The sequence below is a fragment of the Microtus ochrogaster genome, chromosome X (genome assembly GCF_000317375.1).
Source record: "Microtus ochrogaster isolate Prairie Vole_2 chromosome X, MicOch1.0, whole genome shotgun sequence".
NCBI lineage: Eukaryota > Metazoa > Chordata > Mammalia > Rodentia > Cricetidae > Microtus > Microtus ochrogaster.
Genome location: NC_022026.1, coordinates 27,094,820 through 27,102,658, shown reverse-complemented (window position 1 = coordinate 27,102,658; position 7,839 = coordinate 27,094,820).

Here is a 7,839-nt window from a genome sequence, read left to right as displayed (position 1 = left end):
TGAGTGAGGTAAGCCAGACCCAAAAAGAGGAACATGGGATGTACTCAGGCTTTTCTTAAAAAATATTTTGGCTTTAACAGAAAACCACAGAAGTTAAGTTCACCTCACACCAACTCCGTTCTGCCTCTCCTACAGATGTGCTCAGAGGCTTGGAGAAAGTTCTTTCTCCTCTCCATGTCTCACTTTGCCCATGTTCATACAAGGAGTTAAACAAAATGATTTGTTAGGCCCCTTAGTGCTTTGTCAATCTATTGTTTTGCTGCTCTGAAAGCATTTTTTGTGTAATGGTTTGGAAGTCTGTCTTCTGTGCTTTTCTCTTTGTCACAGGTATTGTCAGGAACACTATTGCAGGAGACATTTTCCACTCTCCGTACATTTGTGTGGGTCTATTCATTCAGCTTGTTTTGTTGTTGTGTTCTCTCCAGAGCTTAACAGAGTTCTACTGCACTTTAAATTCCGCACTAACCCCATTTCCCACTCGGAGACCTTTTGCAATTTTCACAGAAATAGAAAATGCTCATACTGGAAGTGTAATCAGAGTTCAGGGGTAAAAGCTTCTTCTTTAGTAAAAGGTTCAACAGGTTGGGACCAGCCAGGTATTCTAAAGAGATGTGTAATGGTGGAAAGCAGAGCAAGGAAATTTAATCAATGTGTTATGAAGAGAAAAATAAAGGACTTGGTGTCCCTGAGTCTGTCTTTAGAGTACTGACAAAAGCTTTAGGTTTAAATACAGGTAGAATCTGGGCAAGGGAAGAGATGCCTTATTACTAAGCCGTCCTGTTCAAAGTTTGTTCCTGTTGATCACTGTCTCAGTTCTGATTCTGCAAAGTGGTCTGAAGGAATTTTTATCAATGTCATTGTTTTGGGGGAATCCATCTATTTCTTGCAAGATGATTACCTCGAGTCCAGGGTGTTGCCTTCTCATTGTGGATAATTGGCCCCATGAGGGTTTGGCCTGTCTTGTGAGGATTTGTTGTTCATAAAATCTAAAGTGTCTGCAGATTTAGGATAATGATTTTCCTTCACTTTTAGCCTTGAAGAGAGATGAAATAGTGTCATGAATGCACTGTGTCAAAAACATAGAAGAATACATTGTGTCTTTTCACTATGTCATAATCTATTGAAAAACACTAAGTTTCCAAAGTTCAAAAGGTTTAATGATAGAAATTTGTCATATATAATGCACCTAAATTGGTAATCTGGTCAATGTGAAGGCCGTTTATTTTATTCTGATCTTGATTACTAATATTACACAGCAAACATATCTCTATGCATACATGTGATTTACAAATTAAAGAGAATACAACCGAGGTTGAGAGATTTCAGAAGTAGATGAAGAGAGTCTGTGATGATATGATGACCACACAGACTAACACCTACAGGGAGCTACTGCTGGAGCTGCTGCAGTCAGGGTGTGAGACCACAGCAGCAGAGTTCAGCTCTAAGGTGAAAGGTCAAACTAGGTCCAATCAGCAAATGGATGGTTCAGTTTCATGTACACATGAGCCAATAAATGGACAGGAAAGCAGTTAGGTAGGCCACATAAGCAACAGGGGACTAAGTAGAGTTGAAGGCAATCCTTGACACACATAAAATTTCAAGCTGGTGTGTGTCCATGCTGTCATTGTGCTGTTATTGTCTATCAGTTTGTGAGGTCCAGGAAAGAAAACCACACCATTTTCTCTGTGTGGTGTGTCTGAAAAGTTCTTGGGCCTTGTTTCCCTCATAGAACTTTAATATACTCTTGTGCCCTACAGTTTGTATTACCCCAACAAACTTACAGGGTAATTTCCTTTCTATCCCCAAGAATAAGTCATTTTTTAGTCTGTGCTGGATCCATGATGCCTGAAAGATGGTGCAATTTCTAGGTCTGCCCAAAGGATGTAGGCATTTTCTCCCTCAAATATATACAAAGGATGTTCTGTAAAATAAAACCTTCTGGGACAAGGCACAACATGAAAACTCACTTTTGTACTATACGTTGTAACTTAGAGGAGAGCCTAGCCTGATCTCAATCAAAAGTTAAGATTGACATTCCAAGTGCTCAAAATGTCTTTGCAGTGTGAATCAGGTGTCTCACACAAAGCAAAAGATACAGATGGAAAATGGGGACAGGGATGATGCCCTTTCTTCTAGTCGCCGCCTTCGGACACAAACAAGAAGTAAATTGTTCTAGCAAAGGTACATTTAAGTATTTTCCATAGAAGCATCATTAAAAACCCAGATTACCTTGCTTTATTTATAAATAAGTAATGCCCAGAGAATTGATAAAGACTGCATAGAATAGGAAACATAATCATACTCAAGTACAACTCTGATGTGATTTTATTTACTATATATGAGCAAATTAAATTAATATTCTCTTATATATAAAAGAAAATATTAATATATATTTAATATATTTATATATTCTACATAAGCTAATGTGACTTGATGGATGAGTTTCACGATGTTATATGATCTGGACCTTCATTATATATAATCTTCCACTTCTCGCCTCTCTTTCATTTTCCAATGACATAGCATACTTCAGAAATAATATATGAATAGTACACATGTGTTGGCTAGATTTATGTTACATCGACATGAGCTAGAGTTGTTTGGGAAAAGGGCGCCTCAATTGAGAAAATGGCCTCATTGAATTGACCTGCAGATAAGCTCGTGATGCATTTCCTTGCTTGATGACTGGTATGAGAGGACACAGTTTACTGTGGATTGTATCACCCCTCCACTAGGGATTCTCCGCATTGCAAGAAGGCCAAGAAGAGCAAGCCATAGAGGGCAAATCAGTAAGCATCACTCCTCCATGGCTTCTGTTCCATTTACTGCCTCTAAGTTCCTGCCCTGATGTCCCTCAGTGATGGAATGTGACTTGAGAGCTGGAAGATGAAATTAACACAGTCCTCCCCAAGTTGATTTTGATCATGGCATTTTACCACAGCAGCAGAAACCAGAAGACAGAAATGAGCATCGATTCATGAGGCATTGCTATGGCAGACATAAACATACGCTTTGTGAAGGACTGGGGTGTCATTTTGAAACTTTGGGCTAGAAAAACCATTGAGTGTTCAGAGCTTGGAGAACTGTTCTGTGGAATCTTGAAAGATAAGAATGTTGAGAGCAATGCAGATGATGGAGGCCTGGATTACGAAATTCCAGAGGCCTTTAAAGACTACTGGAGCTGATGTTTTTAGGTATAAAAATCTGTGCTTCTAGTCAAATTGGGCTGAAAAATTGCTGTGGTTTACAAGAGACCAGAACCACCAAAGTGTTTTTTTTTTTTTTAACTGGGATAATTGATGCTGACCAGATGGGGCTGAGAAGTTATGGGTGACTAATAAGAAAGCAGTATCACTGAGGACTGTAAATCCGGGAATATTTTGTCAGTGTCAGAAACAGAAACTGTGGTCAGTAGGTATGCAAGGTTGGACCTCATGCTGGTAACTACACTTGGCAATATGTAAGAGTCTCTTTGGTACTATGGACTTTGAAGATAAGAAGGAGTAATGGAGAGTAACCAAGGCTTTGCATTGTGAGAGGTAAGGAGAGGCTCTTCATGAAGGCAGGGTCTTCATAGCAGTGAAAGCTCCAGGTCTGAAGGGTAAATAGAAAGAGTCTGCAATTTGGCACCATGTGGCAGGGTTAGAGTCACTAAAGAGAGCTCAGTAGAAGCCATTGGAGAAAGTGCATCTAAGTTGCAGCAGAAGACCCCAGCACTTTGAAGATGCTAATAACAAGGACAGCAGCACGAATGGCATGGAACTGGCCTAAGGCTACGAGAAAAGCTGAATTCTGTGCATGGGAGAACTAGAGAAATGCAACTCTGTCATCCAAAAGATCATGACTGAATCCTAGAAATTGGAGAATAGAGGTTAATTATGTTGTTGGAATTTAGTTTTAATAATTTTTCGTTGTGATTGTACCTTGTTTTTTCTTTCTTGAAATAAGAGCATTTAGCTTATTTTAAAAATTTGTTTCATTTGGTTTTGAAACATTTCCCATTCTATCTTTCACACCTTCCCATACATCCCTCGTTGCTCTTTATTCATCAATTATGCCTACTTATATATGTATGTATGCATATATCCATCTATCTGTCATCTCGCTAACTAGTTATAAAAACGTCATCTAGCTAACTAGTTATAAAAACATAAGTATGACTTGCTCAATTTATATAATGTTACGTGTATGTATGTTTTCAGGGTTGATCATTTAGTATTAGATAACCAATCAGTGTACTCTTCCCCATGGAAGACTCTTTCTCCTGCTCCCAGCATTCCTTATTTGCTTGATGTTGGAGTTCTCACTACATCTTTCCATTTACTTACAAATTTTATGATTTAGTTGTTTTTACAGGTAAATACTCTTCCATTAGTTATATGTACAACATTTGCATTATCTGTCAGTTGAAGGATATGTTGGATGTTTCTGTTTCCCAACTAAGGTGAACAAAGCAGCAATGAACATTGCTGAGAAAGTGTCTGTGGAGTCTGATACAAAGTCCTTTAGGTAAATTTCAGGAGTGGTATAACTGGATCCTATTGTAGATTTAGTTTTAGTGATTCTGTTTGCTTTTTTGAGAATTTGCCTTTGTGATTTCCTGAGTTGTTGAACAGTTTGCATTCCCACCAACAGTGAACGAATTTCCCTTTCCCCACATCCTTATTCAACATCTGTTGTTGGTTGTTTTGTTGATCTTTACCATTCTGACAGGGATAAGATGAAATCCCAGGGTTGTTTTGATTTGAGTTTCCTTAGTAACTAGGGAATCATTTCTCTTTTGTGAGTTCTATCTTCAGATGGCAGGCCCGTTTTGTAAAGAGTAATTTTTTTGAATCTTTATTTCTTGAGATCTTTACATATTCTAGTATTCATCCTTTGTCAAATATAGAGACTTCAAAGATTGTCTTCTGTTCTGGGGGCTTCCTCATTGCCCAAATGGTTATTTCTTTTGCTGTGAATTTTTTCCTTTTATGAAATTCTTTTCCTTTTATGAAATCCCACTTGACATTTGTCAGCCTTAGTTCCTGGGTGTCTAGACTCCCATTTAGAACATTCTTTCCTACAATGGTATTATATTGACTACATTTTCTTCTAGTTGTTTTTGTGGTTCAGATTTCAAATTCAGTTTTTTGAAATTCGTTTGGAGTATGTTGCTGTTCAAGGTCAAAGATAACATTCTATTTTTCTGCTTGTGGACATCAAGTTTCCCAGCTCCTGGCCTTGAAGATGTTTTCTTTTTCCAGTTAACATTTTGACAGCTTTGTCAAATATTAAATGGCTGAAGTTGTATGTACTCATGTTAAAACTTTGATTTTGTTCCATTGATCTACATATCTGTTTTTGCCAGTCCCACATTCTATTTATTCTATATTTCTTTTTTTAAATATTTATTTATTTATTATGTATGCAATATTCTGTCTGCATGTATGTCTGAAGGCCAGAAGAGGGCACCAGACCCCATTACAGATGGTTATGAGCCACCATGTGGTTGCTGGGAATTGAACTCAGGACCTTTGGAAAAGCAGGCAATGTTCTTAACTGCTGAGCCGTCTCTCCAGCCCCTTTATTCTATATTTCTATCTATGAATCTTTCCTGTGTCCTGAGATCTAGGATGATAAAATATGCAGCATTGTCCATTTGCCCAGGATTGTTCTGACTATCCAGGGTATTTTATGCCTTCCATATGACCTTTAAGATAGTTATTTTTTCTATTTCTTTAAAAAAAATAGATGGGAATTTTTGTTGGATTGCATTGAAATCTGTAAGTGGCTTTTTGGTAAAGTGGTCATTTTCACAATATTAATTCTACCAAACCATGAGCAATTGTCTTTCCATTTTCCAGTGACTCTCTCTGTCTCTTTCTTCAGAGGTTTACAGCGCTCATTGTAAATATTCTTCACAACCTTGGTGAGGTTTATTCCTGGATTTGTAAATTTTCTTTAATGCCATTTTGAATTGGAGTGTATTCATGATCTCTTTCTCAGAATATTTGCTGTTGGTGTATACAAAGATATTTTATTGATTTGAACAAGTTGAGTTTACATACTCCCACATTACTGAATTTTTTGATTCTAAAAGTTTTCTGCTGCCCCTGTTTGTACCTCTTTAACATCTTTGCTTACCTTGTTTCTTAAGCTAGGGCAATAAACACAGTATGAAAAAGAAGTGGTAAAGTGGACAGCCCTTTCTCATTCCTTACTTCATTTTGATTTTGTCAAGCTTTTTGACATTTGGGATAATGTGACTTGTGTTATGTTGAACCATGTTTCCTCTAGCCTAACATTGTCTTGAACTTTCATCATGAATGAATGCTATATATTTCAAGGCTTGCTGTGCATTGATTGTGATGATCGTGTTATTTCTATCTTTAAGTTCATTGATATGGTATGTTACACTTATTGATTTGCATACGTTGAAGCGTCATTGCATTTCAGGGATAAAAGCAACTTGGTCATGGTGAATAATCTTTTTTGATATATGTCCATATATTTTCAAGTATTTTATTGAGAAGTTTTAGATGTATGTTCATCATGATATTACCCTGTAATTTTCTTTCTCTTTTGCTGCATCTTTATCAGATTTGGTATTAGAGGCATACTAGATTCCTAAAAGGAGTTTGGGAGTGCTCCTCCCACTTCTTTTCTTCCTCCCTTCCTTCCTTTCCTCCTCCTCCCTGCTCTACCTTCTTTTTGGATATTTTAAATAAGCTTAATGGTAGATATCCTTAAAATCTATTGGAATTCTGCTCTAAATCTTTTTGTTCCTGGATTTTATTTATTAACATTTTTTTTTTAGCTTGAACGCCTTTATTACTTGTCTCTTTAGGTTGTTGATGTCGTCTTCTTCTTCTTCTTCTTCTTCTTCTTCTTCCTCTTCCTCTTCCTCTTCCTCTTCCTCTTTCTTCTTCTTCTTCTTCTTCTTCTTCTTCTTCTTCTTCTTCTTCTTCTTCTTCTTCCTCTTCCTCTTCCTCTTCCTCTTCCTCTTCCTCTTCCTCTTCCTCTTCCTCTTCCTCTTCCTCTTCCTCTTCTTCTTTTGGTAGTTTGATTAGATCTGGAAATTCATCCATTTCTTTTTGATTTTGCATCTTAATGTGTACTGGTACTGGTATTCTCTTGGGATAGTTAAAATTTCTTTTATGCCTGTTGTAATGTTTCCTTGTTCATTTTTGATTCTGCTAATTTGTGTCCTCTTTCTTTCTTTTTGTTTGTTGGTTCAAGTGTCTGTCAATCTTGTTTATCTTTTCAAAGAACCTGTTCTTCAATTTGTCTGTTTTTCATTGTTTTTATTCTCTTGGGATATTCAATATTTCTCTTATGTCTCTTGTAATATTTCTTTGTTCATTTTTTATTCTGCTAATTTGTATCCTCTTTCTTTCTTTTTGTTTGTTGGTTCAAGGGTCTGTCAATCTTGTTTATCTTCTCAAAGAATCTGTTCTTCAATTCGCCTGCTTTTTATTGTGACTTTTATCATTTGCTGATTTCAAGTACGTTGAAATTTGATTAGTTCTTGTTTTTCCAATTTTTGTTTGCATCATCAGTCATTTATTTGGGCTATTTCTTATTTTTTAAAATGTAGGGACTTAGTGCTGTAATTTTTCCCTTGAGAACTTTCAATGTGTGACAGAGGTTTTGTTGTACTACATTTTTAGTTTTACCAAGCTCTAGAAAATCCTTTATTGTATAGCATTGTTTTGGCTATCCTAGGTTTTTTGTTTTTCCATATAAAGTTGATTATCGTCCTCTCAAGATCTGTGAAGAATTTTGATGGGACCTTGATGGGGATTGCATTGAATCTATAAATTGCCTTTGGTAGAATTGCCATTTTTACTATGTTGA